Raw genomic sequence first — 12,051 nt, 5'->3', positions numbered from 1 at the left:
CTTAACTGTTCAAATTGTATCTTCTCCAGCATTGGAGAGCTTTAATAAATCAGGCCCATTCTATCAGTGAGGATAAAGAAGAGACCTTCTACTAGGTCCCCCAGTTACTCTTCCTTATTCTATACATTTCAGTTGCAATTGCAAGGTGTCTGATTTACCCCACCCGCTTTCCTATCATTCCTTTCCATAACAAATCTTTACCATTGGAGGAAAAAGCAGGTTAAACTTCATATTAAATTACAGTGAGGTTATCTTAATATATGTATGTCCTGCAACATGCTGCAGTGCAATGTATTACATAGAAAACGAGTTTTAAAAAAATCATGCACTGCCATGTGTTTTGACACTGCACCGCAGCATGTGCATTATGTGAGCGGTAATGAGTGCACTCTGGAGTGAATGAGCCCTAAAAAAGTAAGGAAATGTTAGAATCTTTGTCAGGTTGTCATTGCTGGTGGAATTCAAGCTCTCCATCTGTCTTGGTGAACATGGAAATCCCACTTTCCAACCTTCCATCAACAAGTATGAAATGCTACAGCTAAGGGCAAAATTGGCTAAAATACATAATCTTGATTGATTCTGGTCTTTACCTTGTAAGGAATAATTTTGCATTGTGGATTTGGAGTGTTATCTTTGCATTTTAAAAGTCCTTGAGTACAACCAATGGGAGTCCCAGGATTAACAGGGCTGCTAGCTAACTCCAATACATAACCCATAATTGCCCTGAATACATCTGAGGATCCAGACCACTGGGGAGGTTGATGTCGCTGTTTGTGTCCCTACCAGGTGATCAATGTCACCAGCAGAAAAAGGGAAAGAAAAATTAAAATTTTGGTAAATTTCAATAGGACATAGTTTCCCATTCTTTCCAATTCTTTTCAGGTTTTGGTGTTCCTTACGGGATGACTTTCAATAAATTACAGTGAGATATCTGCTTTGCAATACACAAAACCCTGACCCAGGATCAGGTTGTCTATGAATAATGTAGCACCAGGTTTCCAATGCACATGCAATGCACTCCAGGAGAGAGGCCACCTGCTCCATCCATTCTCTATTTCCGATGTGTGGCTCTTTCTGTGGGTCCTCACCTGGAAAGGTTGGAGGTTTTCTTATCCCAGGCCATCATGGGCTCTGTAGCACTGCTGCATAATTGCCTTTTGAGGGGGGGGGGGGGTTGACGTTGATATTATGGATGGTAGCTTCAACCCACTGGCTACTTGGCCAAACCCAAATGCCAAGTGTCAGATTTTGGCTATAGATATACAGTACATTTTGTAACAACTGCAAAATAGTCACATGACACAACCTCATTATCATATTCTGCTTTCTCCATGCTAACATCATAAAACATGTCCAGGAGCTTACATTTTAAAGTTTTACCTATGACATTTTCTGAGTAGGTCTGACTCTCAAGATAATTCCATCTTCAAGGGTTCACTGGAAATCTCAATCTTTTTATTCCTAAACATGCAGCTTTTTTTTAATCCCTTTTAATGCTGTCATGAAAGTGATAGTTCAGCATGACAACTTTGTCACATTTGTGCTCCTGTGTTATCACCCTATCACATGCAAAATTTTTGGAGACTACAAAAGACAACGGCCATGCAGAAACACATTGCATAGACATGGAGATGTGCAGGAAAAAGCTGCAGGGAGTGCATGTAAAGAGGAAGAGGCTGAAGAAGGCTGCAGGAGATCAGTGGCACCCACAAATACAGGAAAAAAAAGGGAAAGAAAATTTTATGGGAAAATATGAAAATTGTTTATAACACTGTGCTTTACAAAACTAGTTATTAATAACGAGTTACCTGTCTGGTTAGCATTTATCACTGTCCTTATATGTGTGCGTTTGGGACATTAGATTGTAAGCTCCTTGGATTGCAGAGTGCTGCAAACTGTCATGGACAGCAACTCCTGGCTGTGCCATACAGAGGACAAAAGAAGGTCAGCCCCTCTCTCTCTTCCATACATTGCAGGGCTGGAGGTGTCAATGACAAGGACAGTGGCAGAAAGGGAGAGACCATCCATGGCAGACAATTTCCGCTCATTCATCCCTGTCATCTGCCGCTAAATTGCTTTTTCTCCATTTGTAATCCCTCACACTCCGCCATGCTCCAGCAGCGCCATACATTCCCACCCCATCTATCCAATATTACTGGGGGGCTTAGCTGCTTCAATTGACCGATTCCTTCATTAAGAATAATCAGAAAATAGAAGAATTATGTTGTGTAAAAAGCTGCCATGGCATTTACATAGATACTAGTACACATAGCAGTACAAAAATTACCATTTATACCCCGTATTGTGCACCCTGTTGCTCTGTGTTAGCCGCCATGTTTAGGAACACCTAAATGCTGCAATGTGCAAACACATTTTGGACCAGTGGCGGTCAACTCTCCTAAAATTAACTTTATATGACAAATGGAGGATCTGCATTTTGCCACAAAATCCATATGTAGTGTTCAACCCAGAATTTTTTTTAAGCTAGGTGGGAAGAAATTGTAGTGGGATGGCAGCCCCTTTATTGTGACCCAACTCTTCAGTAATCACCAGAAAACAGCCGGGTGGTTCCTAAATATGCCGGGTGGTGTGCCCGGCTAAAAGAGGCTGGGGAGAACACTGCATATTTAAACAAATATTCCCACCCTAAAAAAAAAAAGGTTACCAATCCCTGGCCTTTGAGGTTTCCAGTTAGCAATGGGAGATGTCACCATGCCTTCTGGCAAGAAATATGAACTTAAAATCCCTGGAGAAGACATGTGTGCATTAGGCTGGGGTGAATTTTTGTGAGTTTGAGAGCTTCAAGCTCATTCTTTACCGACCTTATTAAACTGGGGAACCTTTAAATACAATTTAGGTCTTAGGGAATAATTACCATATCACGGTATATTAGCATGGTGGTCCTTAGGAAGAATGCTTCGTACATTACTGGCCATTGGGAAGAATGTCAGCCTTACAGATAGCCAAAACGATTATTGGTGCCACTTTAAATGACCTGAGAAACGCAAATTGCTCATTGCTCATGGAACCCCTTCGCAACCTCTGGAGGGACCTTGGTTGAGAAACATTGGTCTAGCCATTTTAGAAAGGCATGGTGACATCATTATTGTCAACCGGAAGCATCAAACAACAGGTGAACTTTTTTCAACATATGGTTTGGGCACAATGAGACAATTGTGCTCTTTCAGTCTTGGGGTAACAATTTAAAGGAATTTCCTGATGGGTTTCATCATGACTAGGCCCATGAACATAGCAATGGCGGACATAGGGAGGTTCAAAGTGTGTCGCTACATGAGGGCCCTATAATGAAGGGGGCCCTAGTTCACAGTGGGGGCCCAAGTAAGTTCTGCCCAGGGGCCCAGTTTTGGCTACGTCCACCATTGGTACATGGCTAGCTCCATTTAGACATGGTGTGATAAGTTTGGTGTAGAGGAACTTGAGCAGCCCCCACAGAGCCCAAACCTCAACCCTACCGACCCCCTTTAAGAAAATAACACAGATATTGATGTTCCTCCGATAACACACAGTAATAACATACCTATCCTTGTGTACGTGCAATGACGTGCAACAAAGGCGCTCCAAGTGCAGTAGCCATAGCAACCAAACAGATTTCACCGGCTGCAGTTGGACCAGTGAAGGGTAAACTTCTAACAGGTTGTTATTGTTACATTATTTTTGTCTGTGCCTTGCCCATTAGGCCCTTTTATCCTATCCCATAGCACCCACCAGATTCCAGGCCGGTAATCAAAGACGAGCATCTGCCTGGTTGCTATGACAACAGACTGTTTTCTCTCAGGTCACAGATTTATAAATGAATCCCCAAAATTGCTTTATAGATAAAATCAACATTTGAGGATCTCCGGGATTGAAAGCTCTTCGTGCAGGCTCCTCTCCTCCTCCCGTATCACTGTCTGTATTTGTCTGTCATTTGCAACCCTTATTTATTGTACAGCACTGCGTAATATGTTGGCGCTATATAAATCTTGTTTATTAATAATATAATAAATAATAACTACAGGAATCAGGATGGCCGGTAGGCCAAAATGAGGGATTTGGAGGCTGAATATTTCCAATACACACAAATATACATAAATATATATAAATATATATATATATATAGATAGATAGATAGATAGATAGATAGATGATAGATAGATAGATAGATAGATAGATAGATAGATAGATAGATAGATAGATAAATAAAAACATGGTATGTAGGCAAAAGGCACGCAAAAAGAGATGGTCCCTGGAAATCAGGGACAATAGAAAGCATTGACAAATCATTAAAGCCTGAGCATCACGCTGGAGCTGTCCATGGTGCTGACTGCACATGTATATCATGCCGGATGGCTCCGTCATAGCTCCATATTATACTAGGTCACTGAGGCATAAAGGAATTACAGGGTGCCTAATATTAGATATAAATGAGAAACACAGAGATAACGACTATCATTATACGATGCAGTGTAATAATACCGAGTATCTATATCCTGATAATGATCACTCCATACCGTATAATGATACCGAGTATCTATACCCCGATAATAATCACACCGCACCGTATAATGATACCGAGTATCTATACCCCGATAATGATCACACTGCGCCATATAATGATACCGAGTATCTATACCCCGATAATGATCACACTGCACCCCTTTAATGATACCGAGTATCTATACCCCGATAATGATCACACTGCACCATATAATGATACCGAGTATTTACACCTGATAATGATCACACTGCACTGTATAATGATACCAAGTATCTATACCCTGATAATGATCACACTGCACCGTATAATGATACCGAGTATTTACACCTGATAATGATCACACTGCACTGTATAATGATACCAAGTATCTATACCCCGATAATGATCACACCACATCGTATAATGATACCGAGTATCTATACCCAGATAATGATCACACCGCACTGTATAATGATACTGAGTATCTATACCCCGATAATGATCACACGTATAATGATACCGAGTATCTATACCCCAATAATGATCACACCGCACTGTATAATGATACCGAGTATCTATACCCCAATAATGATCACACCGCACTGTATAATGATACCGATTATCTATACCCAGATAATGATCAAACCGCACCGTATAATGATACCGAGTATTTATACCCGATAATGATCACATTGCACAACAAAATTACCTTTATACTTGATTGGCAAGATCATCAGATTTTGTATTTATCAAACAGATACAAAAAAACACTTTCATTGGAATATGTATTAAACCAAATGAGGGAAAAAAAGCTAATTTTTATGGCTTGAAAATATTAAGAAAGATAATCCTTCAAATAATAAAGTTTCTGGCTGCTACGGCAACATATTGTACCAAAATTATGGCTTCTTATACCAATCTGTTGACAGATGGCTACATTGCATGTACTGTAAGTGTTGGGCATTATAATTGACGGTTCTGTTCCCCATATGACCACCAGATGGCAGTCAGAGTACATTAGGAATTTAGGTGTGACAATATTTCTGCAGAAGAACTACAAATCACAGCATGCTTCTACACCCAACATAGATGCATCTTAGATAACTATAATTAATTTCCTTATACATTGCTGTTTGTGGTTCTGTCAACCTCCAAAGAGCTACATCTTGCATAAAGGCTTCTGTGGCAGAATACCATTTTGCTAACATTTTTTACACTGAACTACAATTCCCAGCATGCCATAAAACCATTGAAGTAAGATAAAAATGCAAAAATCAGAAATTATTTTTTTTTGTTATAGAAAGAAAGGAGGAGGGAGTTTTGTAATATTTAAAGTTATAGTAAAGGTCTGCTTTAGGAATATGTCAATAATTCAATGCCCATGGCCTAGGCACAGAAGCACTTTAAAGCAGCTGCAAATTCTAACCATAGCACACAGTTTTCTAAAGCATGGAGTATCATAAATAGTTTGCATAACCTGCTGTGTTCACATTTTTTGCATCTCAGTGCTCCTACAGCCTCTTCCAGGAACATTCTGCCTACAGGGACTCACTGTGGTTAGCAAGATAGTTGTCACCCCATAACAGAAAGTACCAGAACAAAGACCAAATAATTCTTTTAATTAAAGCTGCACATAAAAAAAAAGACTGAAAACAGATTTTGGAATTATACAAAAAAAGGATCAGAGACTGCAGACATACAATAGATGATCAGAGACTATGAGTATACTACTAGAGATGATCGGAGACTATGATCATAGTACTAGAGATGATCAGCGACTATGAGCATAGTACTAGAGATGATCAGAGACTATGAGCATACTACTAGAGATGATTAGAGACTATGAGCATACTACTAGAGATGATTAGAGACTATGAGCATAATAAGAGATGATCAGAAACTATGAGCATACTACTAGAGATGATCAGAGACTATGAGCATACTACTAGAAATGATCAGAGACTATGAGCATACTACTAGAAATGATCAGAGACTATGAGCATTAGAGATGATCAGAGACTATGGGTATACTACTAAAGATGATCAGAGACTATGGGTATACTACTAGAGATGATCAGAGACTATGAGTATACTACTAAAGAGGATCAGACACTATGAGCATAGTACTAAAGATGATCGGGGACTATGAGCATACTACTAGAGATGATCAGAGACTGCAAACATGTTACAAGAGATGGTCAAGGACTCCAGGCATACTACATAAGATAGTTAGAGACTATGGGCATGCTACAAGTGATTGTTAGAGACTACTGTGCATGCTTTAACAAACTGCAAACATACAACAGGAGATGGTCAGAGACTATAGACATGCCACAGGTGATTGTCAGAGAATACGGGCATGCAAAAAGTGATGGTCACAGACCGCAGACTTTCAACAAGAGTTGGTCAAAGCATGCTACATCAGATTGTCAGAGATTACGAGAGATTGTGAGAGACTATGGACATGCTACAAGAAATGGTTAGACTCTGGGTCAGCTACAGGTGATTGTGAAAAACTACTCGGCATGCTTCCAGAGACTATCAGAGACTGCAGCCATACAACAGTAGATGGCCAGACACTATGGGGATGGTAGAAGGATGGTTATTTCTAGCGGGCATGCATGAAGTGATGGGGAATGATAGAAGTGATAGTTAGAGACTACGGGCATGCAAAAAATGATGGTCAAAGACTGCAGGCAAATAAGAGATGGTCAGGGACTACTGGGTAAAACAGGGTCAGGGACTATAGACATGCCACAAGTCCCGGTCAGAGATTACAGGCATGTTACAAGTGATGGTTAGAGACTGCAGAGACTGAAACTTGACACTTAACACCAGTAAAAGTGGGGAAAAACTTCAAATAGTGACAATTTTTTCACTTGATACTCAAAGGGGAAATTCTTTACTTTGCCAAAATGTATGTTTACTTCCTGTTGCATTTTCTGGACAGGAAGTGAAGGTAATCTTCTCAATTGGACATAGACAGTACAAAAACTGAATAAGCTGTGCCAAAAACAAAGACAAGGTCAAAGGACAAGTCACCATTAATGCCTGTGGGATCCCATCATCCGATCTTTCTAAATTACAGGCTTACTATTCTTTGTTCTGCACTGTGTCTCTGTATGGGGGCCATCTTGGTAGAGGCAATGCTTACTTCCTCATGTCAGAGCCTCCAGCAAGGAGAACAATGAGCAGTACAATGGTGACCTCACCAAATTTCTCTCCACATATCATAAATCAGGGGCTGCAGTAGCCATAAATGAGGATAGGATTAGGACGACACCAGGAGGATGTTTTTCTCTTAGGTTCCCTTTAAATGATGGAATTCCACAGATGACAAAATCTGTTACTGGGCAGTAAAAGATAAAGTTGCACAATAAAATATACATCACATTTCATGGTCATCACTCAAAGGGCAACAATATTTCTTGCTAAAATCACATCAGAAAATGGCAGAAATGTAACTTTGTAGATCATTGCCATTATTATTATGTTACAATGGAGAGGACGTGCTGTTTTATTACAGTTCATAGATTATAATAATTTTTTGTGCAGAAATCAGATCTCTGTTTCAGTCAGTGACAACCAACTGCTACTTAGTTAACTCTGTGGTTGTCAATGACAACCACATAGCTAAATAAGTAAGTACTTGGCAAAAAAAAAATCTTTTACTGATACTAAATGAAGTTTAGATTTCTAATGCCTCATTTTGTGCTACAAAGAACTCTGAATTTGAATGTTACTTCTTTTGTTCTGTAAATAAAAATAAAATGGTATAAAAGCTCTGCATTCTCCGTTACATACTACAGAACCCTGCACCCTATGTTATTCATTACTGACCCCTGCACTCCTCACCACCAAGCACTCTACATTACATATTCCCACCCCTACACTCTACATTACATACTCCTGACACCCGCACACTATGTTACATACTACTGACCCCTCACACTTTGTTACATACTCCTGACCCAAGCACTCTACATTACATATTCATGACCCCTACACTCTGCATTACATACCTCTGACCCCCGGCACACTATGTTACATACTACTGACCCCTGCACTCTATGTGATTCACTTCTGACCCCTTCACTCTACATTCCATTTTACTGACCCCAACACCAAGAACTCCACTGAACTCCACTGACCCTGCACATGGTATTCATTACTGATCACTGCACTCTACATTATATTTTACTGACCCCAGCACCCAGCACTATGCATTGCATACTCCTGGCCTCAGCACTCTACCTTAAATCTTATTGGCCCCTGCACTATATATTACTGATCTCAGCACTCTATGTTACATACTACTAACCTGCACTCCACTTTACACATTACTGACCCGTGCACTCTCTATTACATACCACTAACCCCTGCACTGTACAGTATTCATTACTGACCCCAGAGCTCCACATTACAAATTACTGACCGCAGCACTCTATATTACATACTACTGATTCCTGAATATTATATTATTTGTTACTGACCCTAGAACTCTACATTACACACGTAATAATACCCCTGAACTCCACTTTACACATTACTGACCCTGCACTCTATATTACGTATTAATGACTCCTGCACTCTACGTCAAATTGCACACTGTACATTACGAGGGAGTGCTGAGAAGTTCTTGTCTTTGCCCAGAAAGAGGAGAGGCAGAGTTATGAAATAACACATTTATTCAACATATTCCCCACTGAGACTAATGCACTTGGTACAGCGTAGTTGCAGCTTTTCTAGAACGTTCAAATAAAAGTCCTTTGGTTGGGCCACAAACCAGCTTTTAGCAGCATCTTTGACATCAGAAATGTCTTCAAAACGTTGCCCATTTAGGTGTTTCTTCAAATTCGGGAACAGATAATAGTCTGAAAGGGCCAGGTAAGGTGAGTAGGGGGGATGGTGGACCAATTGGAAACCCAGGGTGTTCAATTTGGCAGCCACAATATTGGACATGTGCGCAGGTGCATTGTCCTGAAAAAAAAGGATCCCTTTGGTCAACTTTCCACGGCGTTTCATCTTAATTGTCTCCTTCAGCTGGTCCAGGAGGTTAGCATAATACTGTCCGGTGATCCTAGAGCCCTGAGGTAGGTAGTTCACTAACCGAATACTGTCTTTGTCCCAGAAAACGGGCGCCATTAGTTTTTTGGCTGATTTATGGGTTAGGAACTTCTTCAGCCACAGGGACTCGCTGTGGCACCATTCCTTTGACTGTTCCTTGGTTTCAGGATCATAGATGTGGAGCCAGGTTTCATCCTCAGTCACTAACCTAGCCAAAAAGTCCTGTGCAGCTTCAAAATGGGCCAAAACGGCTTTGGATGCTTCAACTCGTGTTTCATCCTCAGTCACTAACCTAGCCAAAAAGTCCTGTGCAGCTTCAAAATGGGCCAAAACGGCTTTGGATGCTTCAACTCGTTCCTTCTTCTGATCACTGTTCAAACATTTTGGCACCCACTTCGCTGAAAGCTTGCGCATGTCTAGGATAATGCATGGTGATGACAAACCCAACACACCTGTGAGATGTCAAGTATCTGGGCTATCTTTTTTGCAGATATTCGCCGGTTCCAATAATCAGCTCATGGGCAGCATTGCAGGTTGCCGGGTCAGTTGACGTTGGGGGGCGCCCAATGCAGGACTCATCATCAATGCTGAAATGCCCAGTCTTGAAACGGGATATCCAGGTTTTGCCAGTGCTGTAGGAAGGACACTTCTCCCGCAGTGTTTGTGACATCTCAGTGTGAATGTCCTTTGCTGACTTTCCCTGGAGAAATAAAAACTTCATGACAGCCTGTAACTCCGATGACGTGAAACTTGCTTGTTCCTCTGCCATCACAGCTTCTCACTAAAAGAAAAAACAGTTTTAAGAATCGGAAACACCTGATACTTGCACAGTTACATACTAAGATATTAGGCTGTCATATGCCCCTACACTCATTTTTCTATTTCATCTGGAAGGGGGCAAAGCCCGGAACTTTTCAGCACCCCCTCCTACATACTACTGACCCCTGCACTGTATGTATTCTTTACCGACCCCTGCATTCTATGTTTATTAAAATACACAAGGGTGTACTTTGGGTTATGACCTGTGTAGAGCGGCAGATTTTACAGTGCCAGGCTTTCTAGCCAATGAACTCCTGAGATGTAAATCTGATTTGGACCCCACATATACACACATATACAATAACAACAGTAAAGGAACTTGGGTTTCAGCTTTGTTTTTGGGAAATCCTCCTCCACATTCTCCCTTCAGACAGAGGAACTCACAAATCTCCTCTTGTGCCAAAGTGTTTCTACACCTTAGTTATATAAAGATTTGTCAAATACCAGATAAAACACATTTAGCTTAGACAAAGCATGGAAAAGTTAGATACTCAGCTTCTTATTGCTGTCTGTGTCCTAGGAGAATTCCCTTTACTTCCTGTCCTAGTGACCACAGTGAGGAAACAGACCACAAGAGATCTATCCCTATCTCCTAATGTCTATGCATCATTAAAACATGTTAATACACATGTGAATTTGTTTTGCGCCATTCAGAATAAATGGTGCCCAATCACATCTATACAAAAGCAATTGCACCTGCACAATGCACAGATGTAAGATGAGTGAAATTTATACCCCCCACCAATATATATATATAAAACAAATGCAATTTGTGCTGAAATCATCAGTCCACGTTTGCATTATTGTCATTAATAATCGTTTGGTCTGTTTTGAAAAAAAACATTTTTCATGATTCAGCAGCCACCATTTTTGTGATGTGATGCAGCAAAACTTATTTAGGAATTAAAACTTTTGCAGATCTTAGAAACTTTTCAAATCCTTATAGATAGGTATTTTATTGCAAATAATCTATTACACAACATGCATACAAAAATTGTAAATAGTATATACTGTATATTACATTTGTATATTATGATTTGTTCACCCTAAATTGTGTTTAAAATTCAAAAAGCAACAGAATAAAGCTGAACGTTTTTCGCTACTGCAAGCTGTTGTATTGTGACGTTGCAGTGCCCTAGACTTTATACTTTACTTACTTACCTTCTTTTTCCTCTATAAAGTGCCAGGTCATTCTTTATGAGCCTGATTTATTAAAGCTCTCCAAGACTCGAGAGGATACACGTTCATCAGTGAAGCTGGGTGATCCAGCAAACCTGGAATGGATCTGGTCCAGGATCCAAAACATATGCTAACAAATTCCAAATGATTTTAAGAAATCCTTTCCAGGTTTGCTGGATCACCCAGCTTCACTAATGAAAGTGTATCCTCTCCAGCCTGGGAAAGCTTCAATAAATCAGGCACAATGTGTCCACAGTGCTGTCTGTATGACATCATTGCTTCCTTTTGGCTGCGCAGTTGCAAGGGGCATCCAGAAGGGGACTGTCAAGGACCATGTAGTGTAGGTGCATCTACACCTCTGGATCAGCAGCCCTTTGCATCTGGCACTAAGGACCTGGATGAGGGATTTAGCTGAATAAATCTTGCTTTACAGTTAAAAAAAATTGTCCTATTGGTGGGGGTTATAAAAAAAAATAAAGGGCATTATTAGAAAACTAAAATCCACTTTT

The sequence above is a fragment of the Pyxicephalus adspersus genome, chromosome 2, assembly GCF_032062135.1.
Source record: "Pyxicephalus adspersus chromosome 2, UCB_Pads_2.0, whole genome shotgun sequence".
In the NCBI taxonomy this organism is placed as follows: domain Eukaryota; kingdom Metazoa; phylum Chordata; class Amphibia; order Anura; family Pyxicephalidae; genus Pyxicephalus; species Pyxicephalus adspersus.
The sequence above is the reverse complement of the archived record's forward strand: the minus strand, read 5'-3'. Positions refer to the sequence as shown.